The sequence below is a fragment of the Myripristis murdjan genome, chromosome 24, assembly GCF_902150065.1.
Source record: "Myripristis murdjan chromosome 24, fMyrMur1.1, whole genome shotgun sequence".
NCBI classification, from domain to species: Eukaryota; Metazoa; Chordata; class Actinopteri; order Holocentriformes; family Holocentridae; genus Myripristis; species Myripristis murdjan.
In genome coordinates, this window is record NC_044003.1 from 20682728 (window position 1) to 20694807 (window position 12080).

General features: G+C 41.0%; 1 protein-coding gene across 2 annotated transcripts in view; it reads right to left on the minus strand.

The window, feature by feature from the left end:
- The window catches only part of fam49a (family with sequence similarity 49 member A), a 45402-nt gene that overhangs the window by 13633 nt on the left and 19689 nt on the right, over positions 1 to 12080 (minus strand). For both annotated transcript variants that reach the window (XM_030047032.1, XM_030047033.1), the window contains exon 2: positions 5158 to 5213. The gene's annotated coding sequence lies outside the window, so the exon portion shown is untranslated. The remainder of the gene's footprint in view (positions 1 to 5157; positions 5214 to 12080) is intronic.

The following is a 12080-nucleotide window of genomic DNA, read 5'->3' on the forward strand; positions in this document are numbered from 1 at the left end:
CAACATTTCACGGTAAGAAGAGGCAATGATTACAGTAAAGAGGAGAAACTGTGTGCACGTCTTGGAATTATGCCAGGCATCGCCAGACCTGGCTAGCTTCAAATGTTTCATACCAGATGCTACATTCATTCTGAGTCGGGAAAAAAGTTATTTAAAGATGATATTAACATATTAAAATGCACATGGATCTCTATTAAAGTCTAATTATTTTCTAAAAAAGAAAAAAAAATAAGTTAATGTTTGTAATTCTTGATTCAGAGTTTGACCTTTGCAGCAGCAGTACTTTTTGTTGGAGTAGCAGCTACAGTGATGGATAGCCTCATTTTTACTCTTTAAAGAACAATGATTCAACACTGACAACTCTGTGCGTGTTGGCTGGCAAGTCCCAGACAAGGTCAAACAGTATTTGAGCAGAATGTAAGGCTTTGGATTTGAAGACTGAATTTGTTTAAAGAAATAATAATAGCAAAACAAATACAACAGAAATTTTTCATTCTGTGCGGGCAAATGCGGATGCAGACACCCTCTTCACCTTAGACACACACGCAGCTAATTTTCCCAAACTTTGGTCACAGTCTGAAGTGACCACAAAAGACACAGTGTACTGCTGTGTGCACATGATGATCACACTGCAGCTCTCAGAACAGACCCGGCAGCTATGTCGGCTTTTGAATCATGAGTCACCGCTCATCTTGTACTTATCAGATAGTCTCACATGTGATTGGCAATCCACATAAAACAGCCTTCATATTACACTCATAGGAAACGGGTAGATTCTGCAGAAATATCACACCTAATGAGCCTGATTATCAATCTGACACAACCACTGTCATAGCTGCTGATTAGATGACAGATTCTACCAGAAGAGGGCGGTGTTGGATCACAAGTTACTCATTACATTGCAACAACAGGGATTTGTAAAGTCATGTCATGTTGGTACATGTGCTTAGTAGTTTACACCTGCATTATTCCCAGACTAAACCTAACCTGCAGCTATATAAAAAAAAATCCATTACACCTGTGTTTCTCAACAATGTCTGCTTATATATCTTCACGAGGCCTTTCCTCTTTTATCCCATGGGGCTAACTCCAAAATATGAAATTTCCCACTGAAATGAAATATGGTCAAATGACTTTCTGCTATTGAATACCATTGCTGCTACAATGGTAATATCTTGATGTGATGGCTGAATATCAATATTTGGACAATAACAGTTAGAAAAAAAAAAAATACATCAAGAAATATGCATAACCAACAGCTGTTTTTGACCTGTGTTAAAAGTGTTACAGGGTGGATTTTTCAATTGAGTGCAATGTCTTTCATTGAGACACCTGCTCCCAGTAACATAATCTGGTCTGTTTGACATTTTTCAAAGAAAAACCTTGGCCACACCAGATGAAAATGGCTGTCATGTTTGTCTACAGATTTACCAAAAAAGGTAGGGGATGCACAAAAACATAAGGAAAAAAATCTAGCCATTATTGGCATGAATCAAACTCATACTACTGGCTGATTGTGCAAGTTTAACAAAGAGAAAGATAGAAATCATGAATCCCCTTCTCCACATTCATTCAAGGTTATAGGGTGCAGCTTGCATGTTGGAGCAAGCTGCGCCCTATAACCTTGTATATAAGGCACAGTGTCAGTCTTAGCTGGTTGAGAAAAGCACAAACACAACAACAGTGTTTCTAGTGGGACTGGAGTACCAGAGGTCACGGCTGTAGAGAGATAAGTGGAGTGAGAATTATCAACAATCTGACATATATTTTTCATTCTAAGCAGGTAAAACATTCCTACGTCCATGCATCTTAATCCTGATTCAGGTCTCCAATGACATCCTCTCACAAAATAGTCTCTCCATGTTTTTTTTTTTTCCCCTGAGGTATACAAACCAGCTCCAGCAGCCTCCTCTACTATTTCCCGTCTCTCATGAAGCCAGGGCGGAAATGAAAAAACAAGTAGGCTTCCAGTCCAAACAAACTGAAGGTACAGTATATACTCAGAGGAATGTAAGGGAAGTACAATGAGGTGACAATAGTATCATGAGAGTTGGGAAGTAAATATTATTTTCAACAGCCTTGTCAGTCTCTCTGGGCACTAATTGGATAAAATATGGAAATGCATGATGATCCAATCTCTGTACTGAAACATCTCTTGAAGGTATCCTCCTCTGCTGCTTATTTTCCCCGAGCAAGTTGCCATGTTTGTTTGGTTATCACAACCATACTGAGCAGCTGGAGTAAAAACTGTAGTGTGTGATCCAAGCAGCTTGTATGGTGAAGCAAGTTATCATCTGAAAGGTACAGTAAGTTATTGTAGTCCATTAAAGTTGATTATGTGATCTAATCTCAGGGAGTCTTAAACCTTAAATCCCTCAACAAAACTCCGGCAGCTGCATATGCCAGGCTTTTTTTTTTTCCAAAAGTAAGGAACAGCAGAGGTGTTTTTGTCACTGGCAACAGCAAAGCCCACAGTGTTGATGGGGATTTCTCTGGTAACTCTAGCCCCCACGGTGACATTACCGACAGTAAACAGTAAACAATGAGGGACAGGCCTGGGCCATGTTCCTTTTAAATGAGGCCTTTTCTTGCTTTTTATTTTTCATGAAGTACGGACAAGGTCATGCCCTGTGTCTACCTTTAAGACAGGGTGGAAAAGTGCCGAAAATATTCTGGACATCACTCACATCTGTTAAGGTATGATTTGTTATGCCATTTTTCATGTCTCACACACAAATATCTGTATCAACAGTAAATTGTTGAATTAATAAGCCTCTGCATACAACAAAGCACTTTCACCCAAGTGTGTTACAGTGCCATGCAACCATTCATTTCTCTTTGTAGCCCTGTTGGGAAAGAAATCCTTAACTTAGGCTGTATCCACTGAGTTTCACAGAGCCACAAACTGCACTTGCAAGGTCCTCCCAGTCTTTGCCTTTCACTATTAATTGCTGTTAACCACAGAGAGAGAAACAAAGATTATGAAGGAAATGCCCTCCGGTTCCCCTAAACAAACCAGTTATCTATACAGCCAAACCTGAAAATCTGGAGAGTTTACCATCTCTTTCCTCCTTCCCATTTACAATCAAATGATTGGGGAAATCACCTTTCCCATACACAGACAATGGCACTAGTAAAACAAATAACAGAGTTTTAACAGCATTTGTTAAGAGAGAGCTTATTTTATCTTTTAAACTTGCCCACATTAAGTAGGAAAAAGGTGCTTCATTACAAAACAGAAAACTAACTTCTGAAACCACACTGAGTCTCTCTTCATCACACCTTTAAAGCCAGGAATGAATAAGAGTAGCGCTTTGAAACCAATTAAAAAGCCTCAAATCCCCAGTGATGTCCAAATGATGTGGAGGCCAACCTCACAGTCTCTTTACCTGTGTGGCTGCAGATCATTATATTAGGCTGTCAGTCAACTTGTCAGTGTAAACGATTGATGTCCTTTCCGATCCACCCACAGTGTCAGAAACCGAAATAAACTCCCCCGACAGACCCACTGTCCTCTTTTAACCTCGGGGTTAAACATCCCCTCTCATTTCAAACATTGTGCTTGGGAAACCTTGCTACCATCACATGCCTTTTTGTGCTTTGTAATTAAAGCGGGCTCTGTGCAATTAAAGCCCCAAATGAGCGGAGTGCTTAAACAGCTTTTCCTGCTATTTGGGGGTTTGAAACAACCTCTGTTGGGAGAGAGAGAGTGTGCTCTGAGCAAACAGACAAACCGAATGCTTTCTAGATTGATGGGTGTAATTTGGATATGGATATTTTTATAACTAGGCAGTTGCATACAGCATACATCACAGTTTCCTTATCACAACACAATGTGGTCAAACAGCACTTCATAACTAGGATGAGAAAACATAAGCCATTTCATACACATTTTGATCAAATGCATTTTTCAGTACTGTTGAAATCATGTTTAAATCAAACTCATCAATAACACATTGTTATACACTGATGGCACTTTTACATCTAGCATTTAAGTACTGTGTTGTGTCTTCTGACAGCCAGCAAGAGGGACAGAGAACTATCTTGCCGATAAAATGCCACAAAACAGGACTCATCTGTATCGGGCTTAAGATCTTATCCCTTTAGCACTGCCTCAAATGACACGACATAAGATTTAGAGCTAACACTCAGAAGTAAGGTGCAACATTTAGATTAATTTGCCAATTGTTAAAGACTGAATGGGAAGTTGCTTTATTTTGTGGTAGTGTTGTCAGTTTAAGTCCTCCCTGAAGGAAATAACGCCCAGTAACTTTTACAGTCTTTCTCAATTCATTTTCAGTGCAACAGCATGAGGTTTTACATTGTGATGACATCTGAGGATCAGCTCTTGGCTCGGACTTCTGGCTAGGGAGGAGAGTTGTTCCATGCTCATAAATATTGCTTAGATTTTCCAAAACAACTAAACAGGAACTCCAGTGTTTTTTTTTTTTTTTTTTTTTTTTTTTTTTTTTATTTAGGGGTCCACCAAAATGAGGAATCATTTAAGTAATTTTATTAATCTAAGAATGGGTAAAATTAGAGAATATATACAAAATGCTTCTTTCTATTTCATTATATATTTTACAAGTCTTTTAAGTTTACTATTATATTATTCTGTGAGGGAAATATTTGTATTGGTGAAAAACTATTTAACTCTTTTACACTGAGAATGACAAAATTCCATAATATTCCATGGTGTGTCCCATGAATTCCCTGACTTTCCCTGTCTGAACCAGACTTTTCCATGACCCATGGGAACCCTGTCATCACCTGCAGTATAAACAACTGTCAGATGCATTTAACAGCTTTTTCAGATGGGGATCCTGAGGGCAAACTTTGGGATCTGTAATATAATGCATATTTCTATTGGGATCCTTGTCATGATAAAGTTCGGGAACTCTCCCTCTAAGACACCAAGAGGACCATATATCAATGCTAAATTGAGCGGTAAATCTTCGTGACCCAAACTGTCTAAGGGAGAAAAGTCCTGGGCTTCACAGAACAAGTGCAGGCTAATCCCCGCTGTAATCATCAACACCGCAGCGTTGTTGCTGACTGATCTGCCTCAGTGGCAGCGTGGACTGCCGTCTTCCTCAGGCATGACTGAACTAGTTCTAAAGAGTGTTTGTCGTGTGGGAGTGTGTGTACGCTATGTACCTTCTCTGGTGGAGGACCCTCGGTTGTCGTCTATATCATCCGCTTTCTCTTTGTTTCTGAAAGCACACAAAATGAGATAGAGAGGAAGACCTCACGTTAAAGATAATAAGCATTAAGTGGAATGGACACTGGAAGCAATAACCCACCACATAGGCAGGGTTTTAAATTGTGCATGCATTTGTATATCTATTAGCACACTCGTGCATCTCACACATCTGCAAGACAGACAGGTATGGTATCAACTTTCCACATTAACCAACTTCCCCTTTGCTCCTGGCTCACACAAGCACAAAGAAAACAAATAACTCCCCCTCCACAAATGAAAAACACACCAATGAATTATTCAACACTGAAACCTACACCATAGTCTGTTCTATTCAAAACAAAGCTGATTAAACCTCTGTCTGTCGCATGTTCACTGGAGTATTAAATGTCCTGCGACATACTGCAGCTGCTGATGGTCACTAGGATACTGTCTAATATCCCTCACTGCTACAAAGAGGAAAATGTGGTATTCTACCACAAATTAAAGAAAGTGACATGTATTACCCACCTCAGGCAATGTGTCACTTTTCTCTCTAGCTCCTCCTTAGATGTAGTGGGGAGAAGTCAACTTCAAACACCAGCTAGCCGATCAATACCTTTAATTGTTTAGTCTTATTCTAAAGTGCAAAACGTCATATTTTTAAAAATCATACAATTACTTGATGCAAATTGTCAACCAAGAAGTTAAGTTACACAATATCATCTCAAAACATCTTACTACCTGCTCAAACTGGTCTAAAAATTCAAGCTATTTCATGGTGTAAAAAACAATAAAAATTTAAAATAATGTTGTGACTGGTCAACAGTGTGTTTAGTCAATAAATTGCCTTGTTGTCTCAGACAGTAGCCAGCTAGCTGTTTGGACTTCAGCACCCATCAGTGGCTATTTCATCAAACAGTGAATATTTACACTCCAAAACTATGGCCTAGATGCAATGCATTAATGGTACAGTTAGATGGAGGGATTAAACTTTCTGTTTCTGTTCTGCATGAGAGAAGAATAAACATCAAGTCCACAGTCACCCTCCCGCACACCACTACACTCTGCAGCTATAATCAATAGACCACAAAGCCTCTTGTTGTATATATACACACGCACGTGTACATGTTTAACGAGTAGATGCACCCACATATGTGTCCCAAACCCTCAACAAACTCACGCATACATACACGGCAATTGTAAAGCGTATACTGTACACAAACACACACACCTACACAGAAGTACTTATTCTGTATTTTTTTTTTTTTTTAGCACACCAATCAGTATATGACAGCTTGCTACTGTAGCCTTTCTTCTGGATACTCTGTCAGTTACACAAAATCACCTCTATCATGTGAGAGCAGACACACACACACACACACACACACACCAAACACTACTTCCTTGCCTCCCATCTGTCACAGTGAATAGCCCTCGCCCAAGTCACCCCTCCTCTGGGCGACCTGCATGGCAACCGAGCGAGGGAGCAGAGGAAGGATGCTGTGGATGGGTGTATGGATGGATGGATGGATGGATGGATGGATGAGGCCCCATAGGGACACAAAATACTAGACACTGTCCTTATAAGGACATAGTGGTGTGTGGAGGCTCCATGTGGTCTGACACATGAGCAGACTTCACCTTCACGTCACGCTACATTTACACACATACACACCTCCTGCTTCCCTTTCTGGACCTCTAAGACACACACACACACACACACACACACACACACACACACACACACCGACGTGCAAAAACAAACAGGTCTGCAAAAATGCCATGTGGATGGCGCAGACTGAACGCTGATGATAACAGACTTCATGACGCACATCTCAATCGCCGAACATCCCAACTTCTCTCTTTCTCTCTGCTCCAACTTCTTTATTCACATGTTCCCCCCTGCTTTCCTTTCCTTTCTTTCCCCTCCCTCTTTCCCTTTCACTCTGTTACTTCCTCTCCAAGTGGAATTTTTCTTTTAGCCTGCCAGACAGCCAGAAATCGTCAGGCAGTCTTGCTTGATACACAGACAAAGACACTGAAGTAAATTAATTAAAGCAGCCAGCCAGTCAAAATACTAAACCAACATGCCAGCAAATAAGCAAGACAAAAAACGCAGTCATTAGCTAAGCAGACAGGTATTTAGGTACCCAGCCATCCTGTCAACTAGGTAGCCAGTTCAACAGCCAGCAAATCACTGAGTTTGCACAACATCCATCCAGTCAGTCGTTCAGCGAGCTAGCCAAACACTCAGCCAGTCAGCCAGTGCGTAAATCTGTCCATCAGCCCAGCAGGTGGTGGAGCCACAGAGAGAGATGTGTGCAGTCCTAGAAAATAAACATGTTTTTCAGGAGCCACAAATCCACAGCCAGAGTGGAATTTTCCAGTGACCCCCATCGTAGCAACACACATTAATACAAGGCCATAACGTCCTGTGGTGGCTTTTCAAACAATACCTGTCGGCAGGTCAGTTTTGTACCCTAAAAATTTATTGTTAAGTGCAGTGATGCATTTGACCACTGGAAGGGAGATTTTTTTTCCTCCTGCTAAAATGCTCTACATCCATTTTGGAAAACAAAAGTCACAGGCTGTAGTTCATCAGCTCAAGTTTTTTTTCTTCGATCATCTAAAGAATGAGAGATAATAAATGCTAGCTGTTGCAGGAATCAAGCCTGTCACATTTCCTTTATGTGATGGTCTTGCTACCTACTGGGCTGCCAGACTCAATAGACTAACAACCCTAAGAATGCTCCTCAAAATCAAAAATGGCTGTGACATGAACAGCTCAAGCTCACTGCACGACAGATGAACAAAAAAACAGGGTTTTAACTGAGATAATACTGTTTAGCATTTGTGCAATGAGCCAGGCCATGGGCTGACTGACTGATAATGACTGGAAAAGGTGTTTGGACAGAAATTTGAGAGAGGGAGTGAATTAGAAAATCAATGTCACATATTGATTAGATACAACACTCTCATCCGGGTTGTGTGTGTGTGCGTGGGTGTGTGCTGAGGAGGCTGATGGACAAAAAACAGTCAAGGTACAGAGAAAAGGGAAGTTTGTCACCAACAATTTATGATTTTAACTTTATCAATGCAAACAATGTGGGTGGAAATTCACTGTATTTTGCCTGTATTCATATAAGTTAAAAAACGTAATGACATAATTTGATGGTGCTATCTTGGTGTTCAATCTCTCCAGATGAATACAAAACAGCCCAAAGGAAGCATCACTGGTTACATCCCACTTCTTTAACCTTTTCTTCACCAGTGCACAGCACATACAAAACTAATAAAAAATGGCTGCTCTGTCTGACCCTTTGACTCTCAAATCAGCTGCACTTGCTCATGAATTACAGACATCAATCTCCTGACATAACCTGGGGCATTTTCCTCACTACTCAAACAGAAACATATACAGAAACACCCACAGGAACATATAACACTCACACAGTGAAGCAACACAGCCTCTCTCTTGCACACCTCGCCTGCAGGGCCGTGTGTAGGCGCTAATCGTTTCCATGGTGACAGCCGGGGTGTCCGTAAAAGCAGGGGAAGCACATGCAGATGACAGAGTGGAACCCCAGAGGACGTGCGCACACACACACACACACACACACACACACACACACACACACACACACACACACACACAGTTTGTTCCTCAATGGTTGACTGTTTAGAAAAAGGGAAGGTGCATGATGAGAGCTGCTGTCACTTTTGGTTGAACGCCCGACAGGGAACCTGCCAAATTTACTGGGTAGAGACTGAAAGTGGCAGCTTGCAGGGACGTAATGAAGACAACAAGACAACAGCAGAAATAATCCAGAAGGAACCTGCAGAAAGAGAGAAACTGCAGAAAAGAATAGGAGTTGTGAATGCAAACAAAACCTTCACTCCTGAAGGAGTGCCGCCTCATTACTTTGTCTCAGTACTACTGAGTGGAATAAACCATGACCGATGACAGTAAAGTGGGAGTGAACAGCACTGAAACACACTTTCACTTCATGCTGCCCAAGGAATGTATTCAAATGTGACTCATGTGTAAGCAAAGGACAGTCTTCCACTGTTGTGAATGACAGGCTGAAAAGTGTAGGTCTATGTGGGGTGAATTAATGTGCAGGGACACACACACACACACACACACACACACACACACACACACACACACACACACACACACACACACACACACACACACACACACACACACACAAACAATCTGACTGTGACAGGAGCCACAGAGTGTCCCAGCCCAGTGGTCTGTGGCTCAAGTTTACAGAAAGACAAAAGACTCCTGATCCCAGAGTTCACTCTGTTAAATGGACCAGAACGGTGAACATTCAGGAACCTCTTATCTGTTTCTTCATATCAGCTGAGTTTGGTTTGGTGTAAACATTAAAATCTAATGTATATTTGTTCAACACAATTGATTAAATTGTGGCTTGCACAGCAACGACTAAGTACATTTAATATATCTTGTGTAATGTTTGTCTTTCTGGAGTTAAGCTTACAGGTCAATCCAAGTAATCCATCCAGCAAAAAAATTATGGAATATTTGGTTTAATTATGGTGTTCAAGTTCTGTCCATTAAAACAGCAATGTATATGATCATTTTCCCAGCTCGACAGAATGCACAGGATGCTGAAATACAGGGGGTGCAATTTTTGCAGAAATGTTTATTTCCAATATGTAAATCCATCAGGCAATGCAACAGGAAAAACACTTAAAGTACATCCTTTGTATTTTCAATGGCACTGATGAGGGAAGATACAAAGATACAAACTCAGTTTGAGAGAGGTCTTGTCAAGGTCATCAGAAGAAGAGGTGACTTTGTCCTGAAAAGGTCTTACTCTACTTAGGCAACTACCAGCTCCAAGAAAACACTGAGTCAAGGTCATCGCACCAGACTGGAAAAAACAACGTTCTCTTGAAAAGGCAGCCATTCAGTACAAGAGGTTCTTCAACTTTTACAGCAAAGGACGCATATTGTAGAATGCCGGCCTCTCCCTTACACTTGAAACATATTCTTGTCCTGAGGGGACAAAACAGAAACAGGCCATGACCTGATTTGGGTCAAGACCCGTTGTTTATGATATGCCTCCTTTGGTGTGGGGGATTAGAAGATAACATAAACTTGTGGTCTGGTATAGTTCAAGAGAAAGAGTATGACGCCAACGCTGCCGAGGTCAGGGGTTCATTTCCCACTGCGGCCATCCATGACAAAAATACATGTACTCTCAGCCCAGTGTGGTGCTTTGGATAAAGAAACCCACAAAAAAGTAGTCACATGAGTTATTCAATTGCACAGAAACCACAGTGGGTGACACACCTAAACGGTCACACTTGATGATATAATATTTGTACAAATGTGTGATCTTCAACGGCTCTGTGTATCTAAGTCAGGACAATGCACATTTATGTTGCATCTTAATGCAAAAGAAATTCAACATTGATTTCAAACATTAATTTCTGCTTGAATAAAACTGTAAAAATACAAGACAATAAAACAGAAAGTATTGCAGTCCTGCTTTTCAACAGTGTGACCATCTTTTCAAAAAGATCAATGAAATAAAGTTAAAAAAAAAGCTCATTCTTTCACTTTTTCAAATAAGATCTGAACGCAGTGAAACTTGCAAAGTAAAAAGGAAGTGTACAAGCAACAGTACAATGGTTCCAACTGTTATTATTGAAATAGTGTTGATATTTCATTCACAGTTATCTGAAGACGTGTGAATTTTGTGTATTTAATAAAATCATGGTTTTTTCGTATTTAGGCTAACTACCAGAGAGTGTGTTTGCGCGATGTACATAATGGGCACAGGTAACACAAATGTATGTTAGGCAAAATTCAACAGGGATGTGCTGAAAATGCCAAATTCGTCTAGGACTATAATGTCAACCCATTCAGAGTCAAATCAGGTGTTTCTGCCATATTACATGCTCCATAAAAAAGCGACAGGATGCTATTGCAAAAACCATGGATGGCGTGACAGCTGTTGATGCTCACAGACATCCAGGATTAAATTGCAAATCAATTATTTACATGACTGAGCATCATCTGTACGACTGGAAAACGCATATTTGCAACATGGCTCCAGGTCACGCAAGGGGGTTGGTGTTTGAGTTTGTATGAGAGAGAGAGAGAGAGAGAGAGAGACTTTTCAATGTACACAGGAGAGAGAGAGAGAGGGGGAAAGAGGGCAGGAGACAGAGACTGTGTTTTTATGGTGCAAGCAAATGTGTTGTCTCGTCGATGTCAAAAGACTGTTCTCTGCTGTTGTGTGAAAAGCCAAGGATGGAGGATGTGAGAGGGGGAGGAGGGGAAGCGAGAGACACATCTGTCTCAGTACGATCTGTCTTGAGCAGACACCCTCTCAGAGTTCAAACAAGGGTGAGTCCTCAATGGAGCTTCAATGGGCTGGAAGGCTGCAACCCTCCCATGAGTAAATGACTCTGTGTGTGTGTGTGTGTGTGTGTGTGTGTGTGTGTGTGTGTGTGTGTGTGTGTGTGTGTGTGTCACAACTCTTGGGACATCTTTGCCTCATCTACTCTGCATGGCAACAGCCAATGGATGGATGATAGATTCATCACGGCCCAATGAGCTGGGGGGTCAGGGATGTTGTGGGAAGTAGGGAACGGGGATGCCCCTAACCATTAAGATTCATTCATTTCACACTGTCAAGTGAAAACAAGTGGAATTCACAGGGAATCTTTTTTTTTTTTTTAATTTCCCATTTATTCACTACTCATTCTCATCTCACTTCATATTTTTGCCATCCAGTCTTTGTCGCTACAGCCTTGTATTTGCTAGACTGAAATGGAGCAATCAGGTTTTTCTATGTCTGTAAATGTTAACCCACATTTGGAGGAGAGTACATTTTTCAGACACTGTGTG